At 42.7% G+C, this 19,539-nt stretch overlaps 1 pseudogene; it reads right to left on the reverse strand.

Annotated features, from left to right (window-relative positions):
• Positions 1-942: 942 nt before the first annotated feature.
• Positions 943-3,567, reverse strand: LOC138666715 (serine/arginine-rich splicing factor 9 pseudogene; annotated as a pseudogene).
• Between the last annotated feature and the right edge of the window lie 15,972 nt (positions 3,568-19,539).

A 19,539-nucleotide genomic window follows, 5' to 3' on the forward strand; every position in this document is an offset into this window, starting at 1 on the left:
CATTTTTACTATTTTGCTCCTAAAAATCTAAATTTTTATTTTTGTTATTTTGTTAGTATTTTGTAAATTCATCTATGGAGACACGAGGGTCAGTGGGTTCTCTTGTCCGCTGCCTAGCTGTCTTTAAAAAGACCTCATGGGCCAGAGATAATCCCACTGAAAGCTTGTACTCCTTCCCCATGAGCAGAATACTACTTACTAATACAACAAACGGTGAGGGCAAGACAATGCATTAATACTTTATTAGATAACCAACAGTCAACGACATATAGGACAGTCACAGTAACTACACAAGATTTTGCAAATGACAGGGTCTCACTCTCTTGCTGGCTCGCCAGGGATTAGAACATCTGCGACTTCGAGGAAGCCAGAGCTGACTACCCCAACCAGTGGCACTCCACTTTTGCTGGGCACCCACAGAGAGTAGGTAACGACAAGCTTATGACACTGACTGAGTATATCGAGGTATGTGGCCAGGTGAACTGATAGTCACTGATGGGCACTGAGCAAATCTGTATTCTTTCGGCTGGAGCCATGGTGCCTTGGCTGCTGTCCTGTAGAGTCTCTCTGGAGACAGAAGTAGATCCTCCTTTTATAATCCACAGTTCTTATTCAGAGCATGCTTTCACAGGATTGTGGGAAGGTGGGAGGAGATAACCCATCATTGTTTAAGTGTTCAATTAACCTGTATATTTTGTCATTTGGAGTTTTGCAGAATAGTCAACTGCAGGGCTGGTACAGTGGGTAATCAGCAGGCATTAAACATATCAACAAACAATGATTGTTCCGTTAATGTGCATTTTTGTCCTTCAAGGTTAGTTAAAAGAATAAATTGTAGGGGCTGACACAATAGGAAATCAGCAGGCATTCAACAAATCAATATACAAAAAATCAACATGCAAAAGTCAATGTACGGGGTAATATGAACAATGGCTCAATAGATCAGGCAGAATTAAGAATAAACTCTGTGTCATCATATTCTTCCCCCTTCTTAATTAGCCAGATTTCATAGGCTTCCGATCTTCCTTCTCCACTTGTTGGAGACAGTCCATTGGCATTTCTTTCAGCACAGACACGAATATAAGAGGTTTCACCTTCATGAGAATGAAACTTTGTACCATCCAGTTTCCTCGAACCATATTCCATGTCTTCCTTGCGAATAAACTCCACAGTCCTCATTACAACTTTGTGTACATCAGCATATCAGCCATCTCCAGCTTCTTTCATGTGATCTTTCAGATCCTGCCATCTCCCCAATGGGGAAAGCCCTGAGACGAGGAATATGTATTCAGCTCACCGGGACAAGGTCCGTTCCTCCAGCGGGGTCCTTCATATCCTCTCTCTGATCCCTGATTTGACCTGGGAAACTCCATACATAACCGACAAGAACCAAACTTGTATCCATTGCATCCAAACATGCCGTGCTCTGCATCTCGCAGATCTTGGAAGCTGATGAAGGCAAATAGTGCAGCACTGCTTCCCCTGCGATTCTTCAGCTGAATGGTACGAATGCACCCATACCGATGGAACAACTCTTTCAGCTCCTCCTGTACATCAGTCAATAAAATGACCATATAAATGCACCCATTTTCCAAGCGCTGGCCTCCTGCCCTGGAGATGGTCACTTATAGACCTGGTAAATGGTGTTCTGAGAGAACAATATTTGGGCTGACCAGGGTAGTGGAAGACCCATTCTTCCAAAGTCCCTGGGCCTGGATATCACTGACCTTGATCGGCTGGGTGTGGTAATGGAGGTTAGCTGGTATGGGTTGTCAATCTACCATATAGTGGGGACAGGGTATATCACTTCATTTACTGCTGGTGTACCCAGAGATAGCTTCCCTCAGACCTTGATGGCTCATCTTGCAGAAGTTGACCTGATGGCTCAGAAGATGGGCTCCAGCCATGGAACACTGACCCTGTAGACAATCTTTGGAAATGTGTCCAATGTGCCTTCATGTGTAACAGTGCCGTGGGTTGGGCAAATCACGGGTCCTGTTTGTAAACCTATGTCCTGGTGTGGTTTCTGCTGGGTAGCGGGATAGTCCTGCTCGAATGGCTGGTGGCCACTCGAATCCTTGGTTGCAGGTTCTCCTGGGATCGGTGGGCATATTGGGTCTCCAGTGGGCTCAATTGGCTGTAAACTCGTAGGCCAATTGGGCTGCTTGCTCTGAGGTGTCGTGCTTCTCGTCGTCTATTCACTCGTATTTCTCCGTAAGTTGCTCGAACACAATCATCTCCCAAAGAGCAGCACTAGAGGTAATGATAAAAAGGGCCAAAAGGGTGTCTTTAATAGTGTTCTTAATAGTTCAATGTTCCAGTCAGTCCTGAGGCCCAAGGGATTGGACAGCATCCTGTGACCAGTCAAACTAGTCCACAGGTATTGGGCTCATCAGCTATGGGCACCTGTGGCATCAGTATCAGGGCCTCAAAGATTTGAATATGTTCATTAACCTCTGTGTTGGACTCATTAAACACTGGCACAACTCTGTAGAGGAAGTGAATTTCTTGGTGGTGGGCCATCATGGAGGTCGGGTCCGGCGTTGGTGGTAAGGGTACTGGAACTCCCAAAACTGATTCCATAACACAAGCCCTCTCCACATTTGTGGTTCCAGGTCCCAATGCAATCAACAATTCCTGAATTTTGGCTGCTTGGGACTGGGTATTTGATTCCAGACTACCCCAGGATCTTTTATTTGGCAAGCAGTTTAATTCCTCTGGGTCGATATCAGCAGAATTTTTATCAATGGATCAATTCCTGGATCAAATCCGACAGTGTCAGTGGCCCGGTATTCAATGCTTCGAAGCTGGCACAGCTTCTGTATTGGCCATTTCTTGTTGCGGCTGTTTATCCCCTACAGTACTCTTCCGAAGGCCAAGCTGGTAGGGTTGGAGATGATGGAGTCCGAAACCTGCTGTCTATGCCTCACCTATGATCGGATGAGTCTGTCTTTATTCCACTATGGTTGTGAAGCCCTTGGACAGAGTCTACGAACACCAGTCCGCTGCCCTCTGCATCTCCCCTGGATCATCCAGGCTGAGTAGTATGCCAATGCTGCCACCAAGTGTGAAGACATGAAGGTCAGTGGGTGCTCTCATCTGCTGTCCTGGCTGTCTTTAGAAAGACCACATGGACAAGGGTTCATCCCACTGAATACCCGTACTCCTTCCCTGTATGTAGAATGCTACTCAGACAACACAGGGTGAGAGTAACACAATGGAGTGATACTTTATTGGATCACCAACAGTCAATAACACACAGTACATTCCCAGCAAGTACATAAGATGGTGCAAATGACAGAGTCTCCACCTTCCGCTGGTTCGCTTGGAATTAGAACATTTGAGACTTTGGGGCTTCCAGAGCCAACTACACAACCAGTATCACCCCGCTTTTGGTGGGCACCCACAGAGAGGAGGTAGCAGCAAGCTTAGGAAGCTGACAGAATACATTTAGGTATGTGGCCAGGTGACCTGGTGACCTGATTGCTTCAGCTTGGGTTCTCCAAACATCTCCATGGGTTCAGTGATGGACAGTGAGCAAATTTGTATTTTTCCAGTTGGAGCCATGGTGACTTGGCTGCTGTCCTGTAAAGTCTCTCTGGAGACAGAGGCAGATCCTCCTTTTATAGTCCACAGCTCTTATTCAGAGCATTCTTCCACAGGATTGGGGGAAGGTGGAAGGAGATAGTCCCCCATTATTCGAGTGTTCAGATAACCTGCATATTTTATCATTCAAGGTTTTGTAGAATAATCAACTGCAAGGCTGGTACAATAACTAATCAGCAGGCATTCAACATATTAACAAACATCGATTGTTCAATTAAGCTGCATCTTTGTTCTCTAAGGTTAGTTAGAAGGATAAATTGTAGTGGCTGATACAATAGGTAATCAGCAAGCCTTCAACAAATCAACATACAACAAATCAATGTACAGGCTCATATGAACAATGGCTCAATACATCTGGCAAAATTAAGAATAAACTCTGTGTTATAACACCACCTTTGGTTTTCAACACTGCCTGAATCCTTCTTGACATGTTTTCGATCAGATTCAAGCATGTCTCAACCGAAATCTGATCCCTCTATACGTTCCCAAAGTTAGTGCATACTGGTTGACTCACTTGGGTAGGTATACAGCTTTTTCTTCAACTCTAACTGCAAGTCGGTTGAGGTCTGGGGACTGTGGGGGCCTGTTATGGCTGGCAATCAGGCAACACAGCGTGCAGTAATCAGCGCACATACAGAGATCTGGCAATAACCAAAAACAATAGGACGAGCTCTGAGACGTGGAATCTCTGTAGACTGCAGTACCTGATCTATCCTCACACAACTATAAGCAGCAGTGGATTGCGCCTATCACTACCTATGCAACTCGGCACTGCCTGAGGAGCTGACTAGCCTGAAGATAGAAATACAAGCCTGACTTACCTCAGAGAAATACCCCAAAGGAATAGGCAGCCCCCCACATATAATGACTGTTAGCAAGATGAAAAGACAAACGTAGGAATGAAATAGATTCAGCAAAGTGAGGCCCGATATTCTAGACAGAGCGAGGATAGCAAAGAGAACTATGCAGTCTACAAAAAACCCTAAAACGAAAACCACGCAAAGGGGCAAAAAGACCCACCGTGCCGAACTAACAGCACGGCGGTGCACCCCTTTGCTTCTCAGAGCTTCCAGCAAAAGTTAATAGCAAGCTGGACAGAAAAAACAGAAAACAAACTAGAAGCACTTATCTAGCAGAGCAGCAGGCCCAAGGAAAGATGCAGTAGCTCAGATCCAACACTGGAACATTGACAAGGAGCAAGGAAGACAGACTCAGGTGGAGCTAAATAGCAAGGCAGCCAACGAGCTCACCAAAACACCTGAGGGAGGAAGCCCAGAGACTGCAATACCACCTGTGACCACAGAAGTGAACTCAGCCACAGAATTCACAACAGTACCCCCCCCTTGAGGAGGGGTCACCGAACCCTCACCAGAACCCCCAGGCCGACCAGGATGAGCCACATGAAAGGCACGAACAAGATCTGGGGCATGGACATCAGAGGCAAAAACCCAGGAATTATCTTCCTGAGCATAACCCTTCCATTTGACCAGATACTGGAGTTTCCGTCTAGAGACACGAGAATCCAAAATCTTCTCCACAATATACTCCAATTCCCCCTCCACCAAAACAGGGGCAGGAGGCTCCACAGATGGAACCATAGGTGCCACGTATCTCCTCAACAACGACCTATGGAATACATTATGTATGGAAAAGGAGTCTGGGAGGGTCAGACGAAAAGACACCGGATTGAGAATCTCAGAAATCCTATACGGACCAATAAAACGAGGTTTAAATTTAGGAGAGGAAACCTTCATAGGAATATGACGAGAAGATAACCAAACCAGATCCCCAACACGAAGTCGGGGTCCCACACGGCGTCTGCGATTAGCGAAAAGCTGAGCCTTCTCCTGGGACAAGGTCAAATTGTCCACTACCTGAGTCCAGATCTGCTGCAACCTGTCCACCACAGAATCCACACCAGGACAGTCCGAAGACTCAACCTGTCCTGAAGAGAAACGAGGATGGAACCCAGAATTGCAGAAAAATGGAGAGACCAAGGTAGCCGAGCTGGCCCGATTATTAAGGGCGAACTCAGCCAACGGCAAAAATGACACCCAATCATCCTGGTCAGCGGAAACAAAACATCTCAGATATGTTTCCAAGGTCTGATTGGTTCGTTCGGTCTGGCCATTAGTCTGAGGATGGAAAGCCGAGGAGAAAGATAGGTCAATGCCCATCCTACCACAAAAGGCTCGCCAGAACCTCGAGACAAACTGGGAACCTCTGTCAGAAACAATATTCTCAGGAATGCCATGCAAACGAACCACATGCTGGAAGAACAAAGGCACCAAATCAGAGGAGGAAGGCAACTTAACCAAGGGCACCAGATGGACCATTTTAGAAAAGCGATCACAGACCACCCAAATGACCGACATTTTTTGAGAAACGGGAAGGTCAGAAATGAAATCCATCGAAATATGTGTCCAAGGCCTCTTCGGGACCGGCAAGGGCAAAAGCAACCCACTGGCACGTGAACAGCAGGGCTTAGCCCTAGCACAAATGCCACAGGACTGCACAAAAGCACGCACATCCCGTGACAGAGATGGCCACCAGAAGGATCTAGCAACCAACTCCCTGGTACCAAAGATTCCTGGATGACCGGCCAGCACCGAACAATGAAGTTCAGAGATAACTTTACTAGTCCACCTATCAGGGACAAACAGTTTCTCGGCCAGACAACGATCAGGCCTATTAGCCTGAAATTTCCGCAACACTCTCCGCAAATCAGGGGAGATGGCAGACACAATGACTCCTTCCTTGAGGATACTCGCCGGCTCAGATAACCCCGGAGAGTCGGGCACAAAACTCCTAGACAGAGCATCCGCCTTCACATTTTTAGAGCCCGGAAGGTATGAAATCACAAAATCAAAACGAGCAAAAAATAACGACCAACGGGCCTGTCTAGGATTCAAGCGCTTGGCAGACTCAAGATAAGTAAGGTTCTCATGATCAGTCAATACCACCACGCGATGCTTAGCACCCTCAAGCCAATGACGCCACTCCTCGAATGCCCACTTCATGGCCAGCAACTCTCGGTTGCCCACATCATAATTACGCTCAGCAGCAGAAAATTTCCTGGAAAAGAAAGCACATGGTTTGAACACTGAGCAACCAGAACCTCTCTGTGACAAAACCGCCCCTGCACCAATCTCAGAAGCATCAACCTCGACCTGGAACGGAAGAGAAACATCAGGTTGACACAACACAGGGGCACAGCAAAAACGACGCTTCAACTCCTGAAAAGCTTCCACGGCAGCAGAAGACCAATTAACCAAATCAGCACCCTTCTTGGTCAAATCGGTCAATGGTCTGGCAATGCTAGAAAAATTACAGATGAAGCGACGATAAAAATTAGCAAAGCCCAGGAATTTCTGCAGACTTTTTAGAGATGTCGGCTGAGTCCAATCCTGGATGGCCTGAACCTTAACCGGATCCATCTCGATAGTAGAAGGGGAAAAGATGAACCCCAAAAATGAAACTTTCTGCACACCGAAGAGACACTTTGATCCCTTCACGAACAAGGAATTAGCACGCAGTACCTGGAAAACCATTCTGACTTGCTTCACATGAGACTCCCAATCATCTGAGAAGATCAAAATGTCATCCAAGTAAACAATCAAGAATTTATCCAGATACTCACGGAAAATGTCATGCATAAAAGACTGAAAAACAGATGGAGCATTGGCAAGTCCGAACGGCATCACCAGATACTCAAAATGACCCTCGGGCGTATTAAATGCCGTTTTCCATTCATCTCCCTGCCTGATTCTCACCAGATTATACGCACCACGAAGGTCAATCTTAGTAAACCAACTAGCCCCCTTAATCCGAGCAAACAAGTCAGAAATCAATGGCAAGGGATACTGAAACTTAACAGTGATCTTATTAAGAAGGCGGTAATCAATACACGGTCTTAGCGAACCATCCTTCTTGGCTACAAAAAAGAACCCTGCTCCCAATGGTGACGACGATGGGCGAATATGTCCCTTCTCCAGGGACTCCTTCACATAACTGCGCATAGCGGTGTGTTCAGGTACGGACAAATTAAATAAACGACCCTTAGGGAATTTACTACCAGGAATCAAATCGATAGCACAATCACAATTCCTATGCGGAGGTAGGGCATCAGACTTGGACTCTTCAAATACATCCTGAAAGTCCGACAAGAACTCTGGGATGTCAGAAGGAATGGATGACGAAATAGACAAAAATGGAACATCACCATGTACTCCCTGACAACCCCAGCTGGTTACCGACATAGAGTTCCAATCCAATACTGGATTATGGGTTTGTAGCCATGGCAACCCCAACACGACCACATCATGCAAATTATGCAGTACCAGAAAGCGAATAACTTCCTGATGTGCAGGAGCCATGCACATGGTCAGCTGGGCCCAGTACTGAGGCTTATTCTTGGCCAAAGGTGTAGCATCAATTCCTCTCAACGGAATAGGACACCGCAAAGGCTCCAAGAAAAATCCACAACGTTTAGCATAATCCAAATCCATCAGATTCAGGGCAGCGCCTGAATCCACAAACGCCATGACAGAATACGATGACAAAGAGCACATTAAGGTAATGGACAAAAGGAATTTGGACTGTACAGTACCAATAACGGCAGAGCTATCGAACCGCCTAGTGCGTTTAGGACAATTAGAAATAGCATGAGTAGAATCACCACAATAGAAACACAGTCTGTTCAGACGTCTGTGTTCTTGCCGTTCTACTTTAGTCATAGTCCTGTCGCACTGCATAGGCTCAGGTTTACTCTCAGACAATACCGCCAGATGGTGCACAGATTTACGCTCGCGCAAGCGACGACCGATCTGAATGGCCAAGGACATAGACTCATTCAAACCAGCAGGCATAGGAAATCCCACCATTACATCCTTAAGAGCTTCAGAGAGACCCTTTCTGAACAAAGCCGCTAGTGCAGATTCATTCCACAGAGTGAGTACTAACCACTTCCTAAATTTCGGACAATATACTTCTACATCATCCTGACCCTGGCATAAAGCCAGCAGATTTTTCTCAGCCTGATCAACTGAATTAGGCTCATCGTAAAGCAATCCCAGCGCCTGGAAAAATGCATCAACATTACTCAATGCAGAATCTCCTGGTGCAAGAGAAAACGCCCAGTCCTGTGGGTCGCCGCGCAAAAAAGAAATAATAATCAAAACCTGTTGAATAGGATTACCAGAAGAATGAGGTTTCAAGGCCAAAAATAGCTTACAATTATTTCTGAAGCTCAGGAACTTAGTTCTGTCACCAAAAAACAAATCAGGAATCGGAATTCTTGGTTCTAGCATCGATTTCTGATCAATAGTATCTTGAATCTTTTGTACATTTACAACGAGATTATCCATTGAGGAGCACAGAGCCTGAATATCCATGTCCACAGCTGTGTCCTGAAGCACTCTAATGTCTAGGGGAAAAAAAAGACTGAAGACAGAGCTAAGAAAAAAAAATGATGTCAGGATTTCTTTTTTCCCTCTATTGGGAATCATTGGTGAGGCTCCTTGTACTGTTATGGCTGGCAATCAGGCAACACAGCGTGCAGTAATCAGCGCACATACAGAGATCTGGCAATAACCAAAAACAATAGGACGAGCTCTGAGACGTGGAATCTCTGTAGACTGCAGTACCTGATCTATCCTCACACAACTATAAGCAGCAGTGGATTGCGCCTATCACTACCTATGCAACTCGGCACTGCCTGAGGAGCTGACTAGCCTGAAGATAGAAATACAAGCCTGACTTACCTCAGAGAAATACCCCAAAGGAATAGGCAGCCCCCCACATATAATGACTGTTAGCAAGATGAAAAGACAAACGTAGGAATGAAATAGATTCAGCAAAGTGAGGCCCGATATTCTAGACAGAGCGAGGATAGCAAAGAGAACTATGCAGTCTACAAAAAACCCTAAAACGAAAACCACGCAAAGGGGCAAAAAGACCCACCGTGCCGAACTAACAGCACGGCGGTGCACCCCTTTGCTTCTCAGAGCTTCCAGCAAAAGTTAATAGCAAGCTGGACAGAAAAAACAGAAAACAAACTAGAAGCACTTATCTAGCAGAGCAGCAGGCCCAAGGAAAGATGCAGTAGCTCAGATCCAACACTGGAACATTGACAAGGAGCAAGGAAGACAGACTCAGGTGGAGCTAAATAGCAAGGCAGCCAACGAGCTCACCAAAACACCTGAGGGAGGAAGCCCAGAGACTGCAATACCACCTGTGACCACAGAAGTGAACTCAGCCACAGAATTCACAACAGGGGCCCATCCAGCACCTCTACTTCATTATCACTAAACAATTTATTTGCCAATCTTGAGGTATGCTTTGAGTTGTTGTGCTGCTGGAACACTATGTCGTCCTTTTCATATTCATAGTACTCGAGTGTACAAAGTAACTCATCTTGTAGGATACTCACATATAGCTCAGCATTGAAACCGCCATCGATCCTGGTCAAGTATCCAACACCTTTGGCTGTGAAACAACCCTATATTATCGGGCTTCCTCCAGAGAACAATTGACAGTTTCTTCAATTTCTCAGACCATTAGCCCTTTTCCCTTGTTTCTTCCAGACCCATTTGCACTCATCAGAGCCTAGTCTATTGACTTTCTTCTCATTGCTCCAAATCCCATTCCCAAACTTCTACTGTCTATTTTTCGTACATTTTTGTAAACTCAAGCCGATGCTTTTTATAACGATATTGAAGTCAAGTCATTTTCACCTTTTTTGTTCAGGCCAGCATTCCAGACTTGTGTAATGTGCATCACATGGTGCTTGCATGGACGTCTGTAATCTCACTATTACAAAGCATACTAGCCATCTCCACTCCCATGTGTGCCAGGACTCATAGACCTCGTGATGAGCCGACTTGTTGACTCCGATATTATTCTTGGTTGTCTACCTCTTGGCTTTTCAATTGAAGGACAGACTTCATTTTGTACTCTTTTAACTGTCATGGCACTCATATGATGCAGTTTGGCAATTTTCTTGGCCGAGAGACCCGCTTTCCATGAGCTGGATGATGCCGTTTCTCTTTTCTTGGGAAATTTTCTTCATGGCTGCTCGTCAGTTTAAATCAGTGGCCTTTCAATTGGGAATCAATCTAATAACACACTGTGCTATTAGGGAATGTGAGAACAAGTTGTAATTTGTAGTATACAGGAAAAAAAGATGTTTCCACCATCAGAAGCAAAACATTAACAATGCAGTAACATGACAAGAATATGCATAACAAATCATGCATCAATGCTAAATTGTTGCAAGTCAAATTTATGTATAAGATGATTGTCTATAAAATTATGGTAGTCTCATGTTCAAATTAGTAGTGGATGGTGAGATATGGAGCCTGAAAGTAAAAAGTTCAAAACATTGTTACACTTTTGCTCGTCAGTTTAACTAAGATATATCCTGTATTCTGAAGTACATACTGTATTTCTGCATAGGAAGCAGATTAACAATTTTCTTAATATCTACAAGAATGGGCTCTAAAATCCACTCTAAAGGCCTTCATGCAAATTAGATTAACGTGGGCTGAACGTGCCGATGTTGATAGATTCGACCAACAGTCTAATGTGCATGAGGCCTCCTGACTGTCCCCCGATAGATGATATTGGAAGACAGTAGGTCCTGGGAATGTCTGATTTTAAAGTGCTGACCCTTTTGTTTTCTAAGACATAAGCTGCTACAAGATATCTCTCTCATGGAGAACACATGAGCACTCGGTCAACTGAGCACTCCAGTGTATGGGAGAGTCAGGAGAGATAGCTGCTGGCCAAACAATCAGTCAAAGCATCATTGGCTGACAGCTACCTAAAATGCATGGCTTTGAAAAGTTTACATTGGAACTTTTTCTTTCTGTATTGATTTAAGTGAATATAAAATATGTTGGTATTAGTATTTAAATTATTTTGTACTTGGTTGTATTTACTTGGCCCAATGATGTACAGTGGGGTAAAAAAGTATTTAGTCAGCGACTAATTGTGCAAGTTCTCCCACTTAAAAGATGAGAGAGGTCTGTAATTGCATCATAGGTGGACCACAACTATGAGAGTCAAAATGAGAAAACAAATCCAGAAAATCACCTTGTCTGATTTTCAAGATTTTTTTTGCAAAATATGGTGGAAAATAAGTATTTGGTCATTAACAAAAGATCATCTCAATATTTTGTTATATATCCTTTGCTGGCAATGAAAGTGATCAAACGTTTTCTGTAAGTCTTCACAAGGTTGGCACACACTGTTGGTGGTATGTTGGCTCATTCCTCCTTCCGACCCCCTGACGAAGGAAAGTGTTTTCCGAAACGCGCGTCGGGGTGCGCGGTGTCAGGACCTGGTGACTCTCCCGAGAGGTAATTTACAGACAGTGACCTTTCTTTTATATTTGTTCATTGCACTTTGCACCTTGCTGGTGTGTTCACTTTGCCTGCAGCTGCGTACTGCTCTCACTTGTGGCTCTGCACCCATTGAGAAAATACCCATGGCACATTGCATATTATGGCTGTGTGTTTTTTGTGGCTCTGCACACTAACATATGTGGCACAAGGATAGATCCCTCATATTTTTGCACTATATTTTAGTACGCTAATTGTGTGCTGCTTCACTTTCATTATTTTGTAGCTATTTTTTTCGCCCATCTCCTGCATCTTCCCCCCTTTTTTTTTTACACGTATGCACTTTATCCGGTGCTTTTGAGCCGATATCTTGGCTCTTATTTATGTTATAATATTGCACATATATATTTTAACACAGGGTATATCGTATATCATACACGCCACTATTCAGTGAGCTTCTTTTGATAAATAATTTTTTGCTGCTCGATTTAATTATTTGGTTTTTGCAATTTTGCACATATGTTTCAGTACACAGATAATTGTACATATATATTTTTTAAAAAAATTTTTTATTTTTTTCTTTACACATTTTTATATTTTTTTAGTGTTCTATCTGTATTAACCGGTACTGGAGGTCACCACATATATTTATCACCATAATTGTATATTTTCTCTAATTGTCCTGTTATATAACCGCGTACTTGTTTTTATTGATTTTTTAATATTTTTATGTATAACTTTGTTGCCATTTCACTATAATAAAGGCTATTTAATATTTATCTCCTGTGTGGATTCACTCCCTTTGGCGTTCCAGGTCTTGGTTGTGGTGTTTGTTTTCTCATTCCTCCATGTAGATCTCCTCTAGAGCAGTGATGTTTTGGGTCTTAATTGCACCGGAGAAACAAGAGTCAAAACTGGCCAAAAAGTAACAAAAAATCACATTTATTGAAAATTTATATCATCAATTTTCACCTAAAAACATACATATCGTATATAGTGAATAACAGTTTGTAAGAAATACATTGTGACTATATCCATGGATACAAGCAATGACAAGCGGGACAATAGTAAATCTAGTATCATAACAAAATATTGCCTACACATGAATGCTAGTGAGTCCGATGCATAGAAATTGAAACAAATAGTACAATTGAACAAACTATGCTAGTAAGATCGCCATACATCATAAATAAACAGACTGCAACATGTGAGATTAAGTATGGAGGTAAGGAGGCTAATTACCCATATGTCTCAAAATGTCCCGTTTGGATCCTGGTCACGTACCCCAATGCGCGTTTCGCGTTCATGTGTTACCGCTTCCTCAGGGGGCGTGGCTAAAAAGGGATCTCGGTCCGGTATAAATAGTGATTACATCCGATCACGTGATAAAGTGAGATTAACCAGTGCGCATGTGTGAAACGCAGGCAGATGTCTTCGCTGTGCCTCAAGCCTCAGTCCCAGTGAACAGGTCCCGGTCATGTGAGCGGGTCAGCGCCACGCCCACACCACACCACAGAAACCAAGAAAAAGGTAAAGAGCAGCGAATAACATGTGCCAGCGTGGAAGGTGACAAGGTGCTTGTAAGATGCATTGGTTCTATACAATAACCAAATAAATCCACATAGAAATAAGTGCCGATGCGAGAATGAAGTAATGCGCATGCGTGAACCGCAAATAAGTTTACTCTGTGCGTCTCAGTCCTCTATCTCCTCTGGCCGGCCTCCATCACGCCCATAATATATGGCACGGGACCACCATCGGGGAAAGTATAGAGCTGAGATAAAAACCTGTCAAATTATACAGGTATCCTAAGATAAGGTGACTATTGCAATAAAGTGCCAAGTGAACTAAGTGAATTATCCACTATATAGACAAATAATACAAAAAACTTTATTCCACATAGACAAAATTGAACCAATAGGTTAATACGTTAAAATATACTAAAGCCATAGGCAAAATGAATAAGCCGACATTGGGGACACATCAGGGAAAATAGATTATGTAATTGCCACATAGTTCAATATTGATAGGTACAATTGATCAAAAAATGATCAAAAGAAATAGTCGATCGCATGGACCTATAAGGCATATCAAAACATATCAAATCATATGATTTTGTGCAATTGTGCAGTTGTACTATTTGTTTCAATTGCTATGCATCAGACTCACTAGCATTCATGTGTAGGCAATAAATATTTTGTTATGATACTAGATTTACTATTGTCCTGCCTTGTGAACCTGGATCATTGGTTGTATCCATGGATATAGTCACAATGTATTTCTTACAAACTGTTATTCACTACATACGATATGTATGTTTTTAGGTGAAAATTGATGATATGAATTTTCAATAAATGTGATTTTTTTGTTACTTTTTGGCCAGTTTTGACTATTGTTTCTCCGGTACAATTAATTGGCAATTGAGTCGCCGTATTTATTTAAATAACTGACGTTTATTTCTATAGATGTTTTGGGTCTGTTGCTGGGTAACACGGACATTCAACTCCCTCAAAAAGTTTTCTATGGGGTTAAGATCTGGAAACTGGCTAGGCCACTCCAGGATCGTCATATGCTTCCTATGAAGCCACTCCTTCATTGCCCTGGCGTTGTGCTTGGAATCATTATCATGCTGAAAAACCCATCCACATTTCATCTTCAATGCCCTTGCTGATGGAAGGAGGTTTGCACTCAAAATCTCATGATACATGGCCCCATTCATTCTTTCATGTACATGGATCAGTCGTCCTGGTCCTTTTGCAGAGAAACAGCCCCAAGCATGGTGTTCTTTGGATGCAACTCAGCATTCTACCTTCTCCAAACACAACGAGTTTTGTTTTTACCAAACAGATCTACATTGATTTCATCAGACCATATGACACTCTCTCAATACTCTTCTGGATAATCCAAATGCTCTCTAGCAAAATTCAGGCGGGCCCGGACATGTACTGGCTTAAGCAGGGGGACACGTCTGGCATTGCAGGATCTGAGTCCCTGTCGGTGTATTCTTTTACTCATTGTAGCATTTGTTATGGTGGTCCCAGCTCTATGCAGGTCATTCACTAGGTCCCCCTGTGTGGTTCTGGGATTTTTGCTCACCGTTCTTTGTGATCATTATGAAGTGAGATCTTGCGTGGAGCCACACATCGAGGGAGATTATCAGTGGTCTTGTATGTCTTCCATTTTCTTATTATTGCTCCCACAGTTGATTTCATCACACCAAGCTGCTTGCCTATTGCAGATTCAGTCTTCCCAGCCTGGTGCAGGGCTACAATTTTGTTTATGGTGCCCTTCTACAGCTCTTTGTTCTTCACCATAGTGGAGTTTGGAGTGTAACTGTTTGAGGTTGTGGACAGATGTCTTTTATACTGATAACAAGTTTAAACAGGTGCCATTACTACATGTAATGAGTGGAGGACTGAGGAGCCTCTTAAAGAAGAAGTTACAGGTCTGTGAGAGTCAGAAATCTTCCATGTTTTTAGGTGACCAAATACTTATTTTCCATCATATTTTGCAAAAAAAATCTTGCAACATCAGACAAGGTGATTTTCTGGATTTGTTTTCTCATTTTGACTGTCATAGTTGTGGTCTACCTATGATGTCAATTACAGGCCTCACTCATCTTTTTAAGTGGGAGAACTTGCACAATTGGTTGCTGACTAAATCCTTTTTTACCCCACTGTAGCATGGCTCTTCCAACACTAACCGTTTTGCTTGTGGTTTTCTTTTTACTACTATAAGATTTTTAAGGCCTTCTGCATCTGTGTATGGGGCCTTTACATAGAGACATAATCTCCATAGCTCCATGCTAAATTATTTAGTTGCAGACACCATATTACTTACTGTTTTTAAAAAATAGTACCTCCTTCAGGCTACATTCACATTTGCGCTGTTGGGCGCAGCGTCGTCGACGCATACCGACGCATGCGTCACGCGCCCCTATCTTTAACATGGGGGGCGCATGGACATGCGCTGGTATGCGTTGTATTGCGTTTTATGACGCATGCGTCATATTGACGCACAGACAGGGCGCAGAGGACGCTACTTGTAGCGTTTTCCCTGCGCCAAAATTCCTGCTCTGTACGATCTTATGACAACGCATGCGTCGCAAAACACTGCGTTGTGTACATGCGTTGTTGGCTGCATCACCGACGCTGCGCCCAAATGTGAACGTTACCTAACAGAGTTCCTAACAGAGCATGCGACATATGAAACTGGAGCCATATAAATGTACAGTATGGTCATATAGACCTCGGTAGGTGCTGTATTACAGCTCCATGCAATGCTAGACTTCTAATTGTGCCATACTACAGGTACAGTATGTTCATGGGCAGGCTCACCTAGAAACAAGTTGGACCAGTAATGAAGTCTCATGTACACGTTGCTTATTTTTTTACTTGCAGAGTTGCAGCAGATTTATATCTCCTGCATGTCAATTCTTTCAGCATTTTTGCTGCCAATTTCACAAATTCTTATAAGTAGGGAAAAATGTATAACAAAACGCACGTAAAAAACGCTACATAAATGAGACAAAAAACATTTTTCCTGCCAAGCGATGCAGAAATGATGCAGATATTTCTGTTGCAAATATTTAACGGGTTTGCATATACTGTTAACTAACCATTACCTTTTTTCAGCAAAAAAACCTATAAAAATAAATATGTGAACAGGAGAATGAAAAAAAATGCAGACTGATACCCATCAAAATAAATAAGATCCTTTTATTAATGTAGTAAACCTGCCTGATTAAGGACTTTGTACTTTGAAAACTTACAAATACAATTTTTCTGGTTAATCAGCAAAGGTATATATTTGTCTTTTGGAGGAAAGTATTTATACAGATTTTTTCTGGCAAACACGGTACCACTATTTAATTTTTTTTTATTGGACATTGTATTTGCTTTATTGTCAATAAAATTTAAGAAAACATAATTAGAAACAAACAACAAAGTAAACCCAGCCGAACCGTTCTCCCTCATTTTGGTATGACATATGTCAAATGATTTAAGTAGACAGTGTAATAGTTTATCTAGAGAAGTAAACTGTACAGGACTGTCCCTTGTAGCAAGAGAGACGAGCTATTATAATCATGCGCTCATGGTGGCGGAGTTATTATTTAGCAATTAGTGACACTAATAGATTACAGACAATGTTCTTTCTCTCTGCTGTATACAGAGATGACAGCCCCGGATAATTGCTTGCATGTCCCTGCAGGCACTGCCCTGCATCCAGTGGGATCCAGAGTCCCAGCCAGGGAGGATTTCACCAAGAACTGGATGAACCAGCCAGCAACGCCCAAATCCTGCTCCAGATTACACTGAGCCCACACCCAGGGGGGAACAGAGACCTTCCACGCAGGGCAGAGCCGCTCTGCTGTCAGAGAGTGGGCAGCTTCCCTGGCACGCTACAGGGCAAGTAGGGACCATCTCATACCAGTGAGAGGTTGGTTTGTAATGGTAGTTCTAACGAAACCCTGAAATGTTTATCGGGACTGAGTCAGATGCAGAAAAGCGTCGGGATAAAGTGATGTGTCATTGGAACTTTACAATAACACTCTTAATGTTTGTTTCACAACTCAACCGAGAGATCTTCCGATGAGGCAAATAATAATATACTATTAAAGGGACACGATAATAAAATTAATTTTCAGTTGTAATGACAGCAGAGACATGGTATATTAACCTCTTCTAACCTGAGTCGATTTTTGTTTTTTTGCACTTTATCTTTAGTTTTGAATGACGCCATTCCTTTTATCGTATAATGTACTGAAATGGGGGGAAAAATTCAAGTGGGGTGAAAAATCCACAATTCCACCATGATTTGTTGGGTTTAGTTTGTAGGGTGTTCAACGTGCTGTAAAAATAACTGGTAATTTAATTCTGCAGTTCACTATGATTATGGCAATACCAAATTTATAGAGTTTTTTTTTTTTTTTACAAATTTTGTTTTGTGATTGTGATGCCATTTTCGGAGACTAACTTTTTATGTTCCTGACAATGGAGCGAAATGAGGGATTGTTTTTTTTAACACTTTTATTACATTTTTTTACGCGGCAACAGAAAAATGGCAATTCTGGCATCTTTTTTCATATGACGTGTACAATATAGGTGAAATAATGTTATATTTTGAGAGTTTGGAATTTTATAAATATTATCAAATATGTATTTTTATAACTTTCCAATTGTAAAAGGGTGTTATTTAAAATTTTGGGATTTTATTCTTCATAGGGGTGCAAAGTTGACAGTAAAAGAGACCCAGAGTAATTGACAATTGCATCTAAGTGGTTAAACAGCCTGGTCATGTAGTGTATGAAGCAGGCTCTGCTCCTGAGCCTGCTCCATACACCCGCACACATTAAGTGTCATACATGTACATCCAACATATCAGGAAGGGGTGAGATGCATAAAAAACAGCAACATGTAAAATACATTAGTAAACCTTAGATATTCACTATTTGAATAGCATGGTGGCTCAGTGGTTAGCACTCTTGCTTTGCAGTTCTGTGGTAGTGGGTTCATAATCCCACCTTGGTCAGCAGAAGCAACACGTTTGTATGTTCTCCCCATGTTTATAATAATAATTATAACGAAGGGATTGCCCACACCTGTCCCTGAAATAGCCTTGGAGTAACATAGTAACATAGTAACATAGTTAGTAAGGCCGAAAAAAGACATTTGTCCATCCAGTTCAGCCTATATTCCATCATAATAAATCCCCAGATCTACGTCCTTCTACAGAACCTAATAATTGTATGATACAATATTGTTCTGCTCCAGGAAGACATCCAGGCCTCTCTTGAACCCCTCGACTGAGTTCGCCATCACCACCTCCTCAGGCAAGCAATTCCAGATTCTCACTGCCCTAACAGTAAAGAATCCTCTTCTATGTTGGTGGAAAAACCTTCTCTCCTCCAGACGCAAAGAATGCCCCCTTGTGCCCGTCACCTTCCTTGGTATAAACAGATCCTCAGCGAGATATTTGTATTGTCCCCTTATATACTTATACATGGTTATTAGATCGCCCCTCAGTCGTCTTTTTTCTAGACTAAATAATCCTAATTTCGCTAATCTATCTGGGTATTGTAGTTCTCCCATCCCCTTTATTAATTTTGTTGCCCTCCTTTGTACTCTCTCTAGTTCCATTATATCCTTCCTGAGCACCGGTGCCCAAAACTGGACACAGTACTCCATGTGCGGTCTAACTAGGGATTTGTACAGAGGCAGTATAATGCTCTCATCATGTGTATCCAGACCTCTTTTAATGCACCCCATGATCCTGTTTGCCTTGGCAGCTGCTGCCTGGCACTGGCTGCTCCAGGTAAGTTTATCATTAACTAGGATCCCCAAGTCCTTCTCCCTGTCAGATTTACCCAGTGGTTTCCCGTTCAGTGTGTAATGGTGATATTGATTCCCTCTTCCCATGTGTATAACCTTACATTTATCATTGTTAAACCTCATCTGCCACCTTTCAGCCCAAGTTTCCAACTTATCCAGATCCATCTGTAGCAGAATACTATCTTCTCTTGTATTAACTGCTTTACATAGTTTTGTATCATCTGCAAATATCGATATTTTACTGTGTAAACCTTCTACCA

Source organism: Ranitomeya imitator, chromosome 2 (genome assembly GCF_032444005.1).
Source record: "Ranitomeya imitator isolate aRanImi1 chromosome 2, aRanImi1.pri, whole genome shotgun sequence".
In the NCBI taxonomy this organism is placed as follows: domain Eukaryota; kingdom Metazoa; phylum Chordata; class Amphibia; order Anura; family Dendrobatidae; genus Ranitomeya; species Ranitomeya imitator.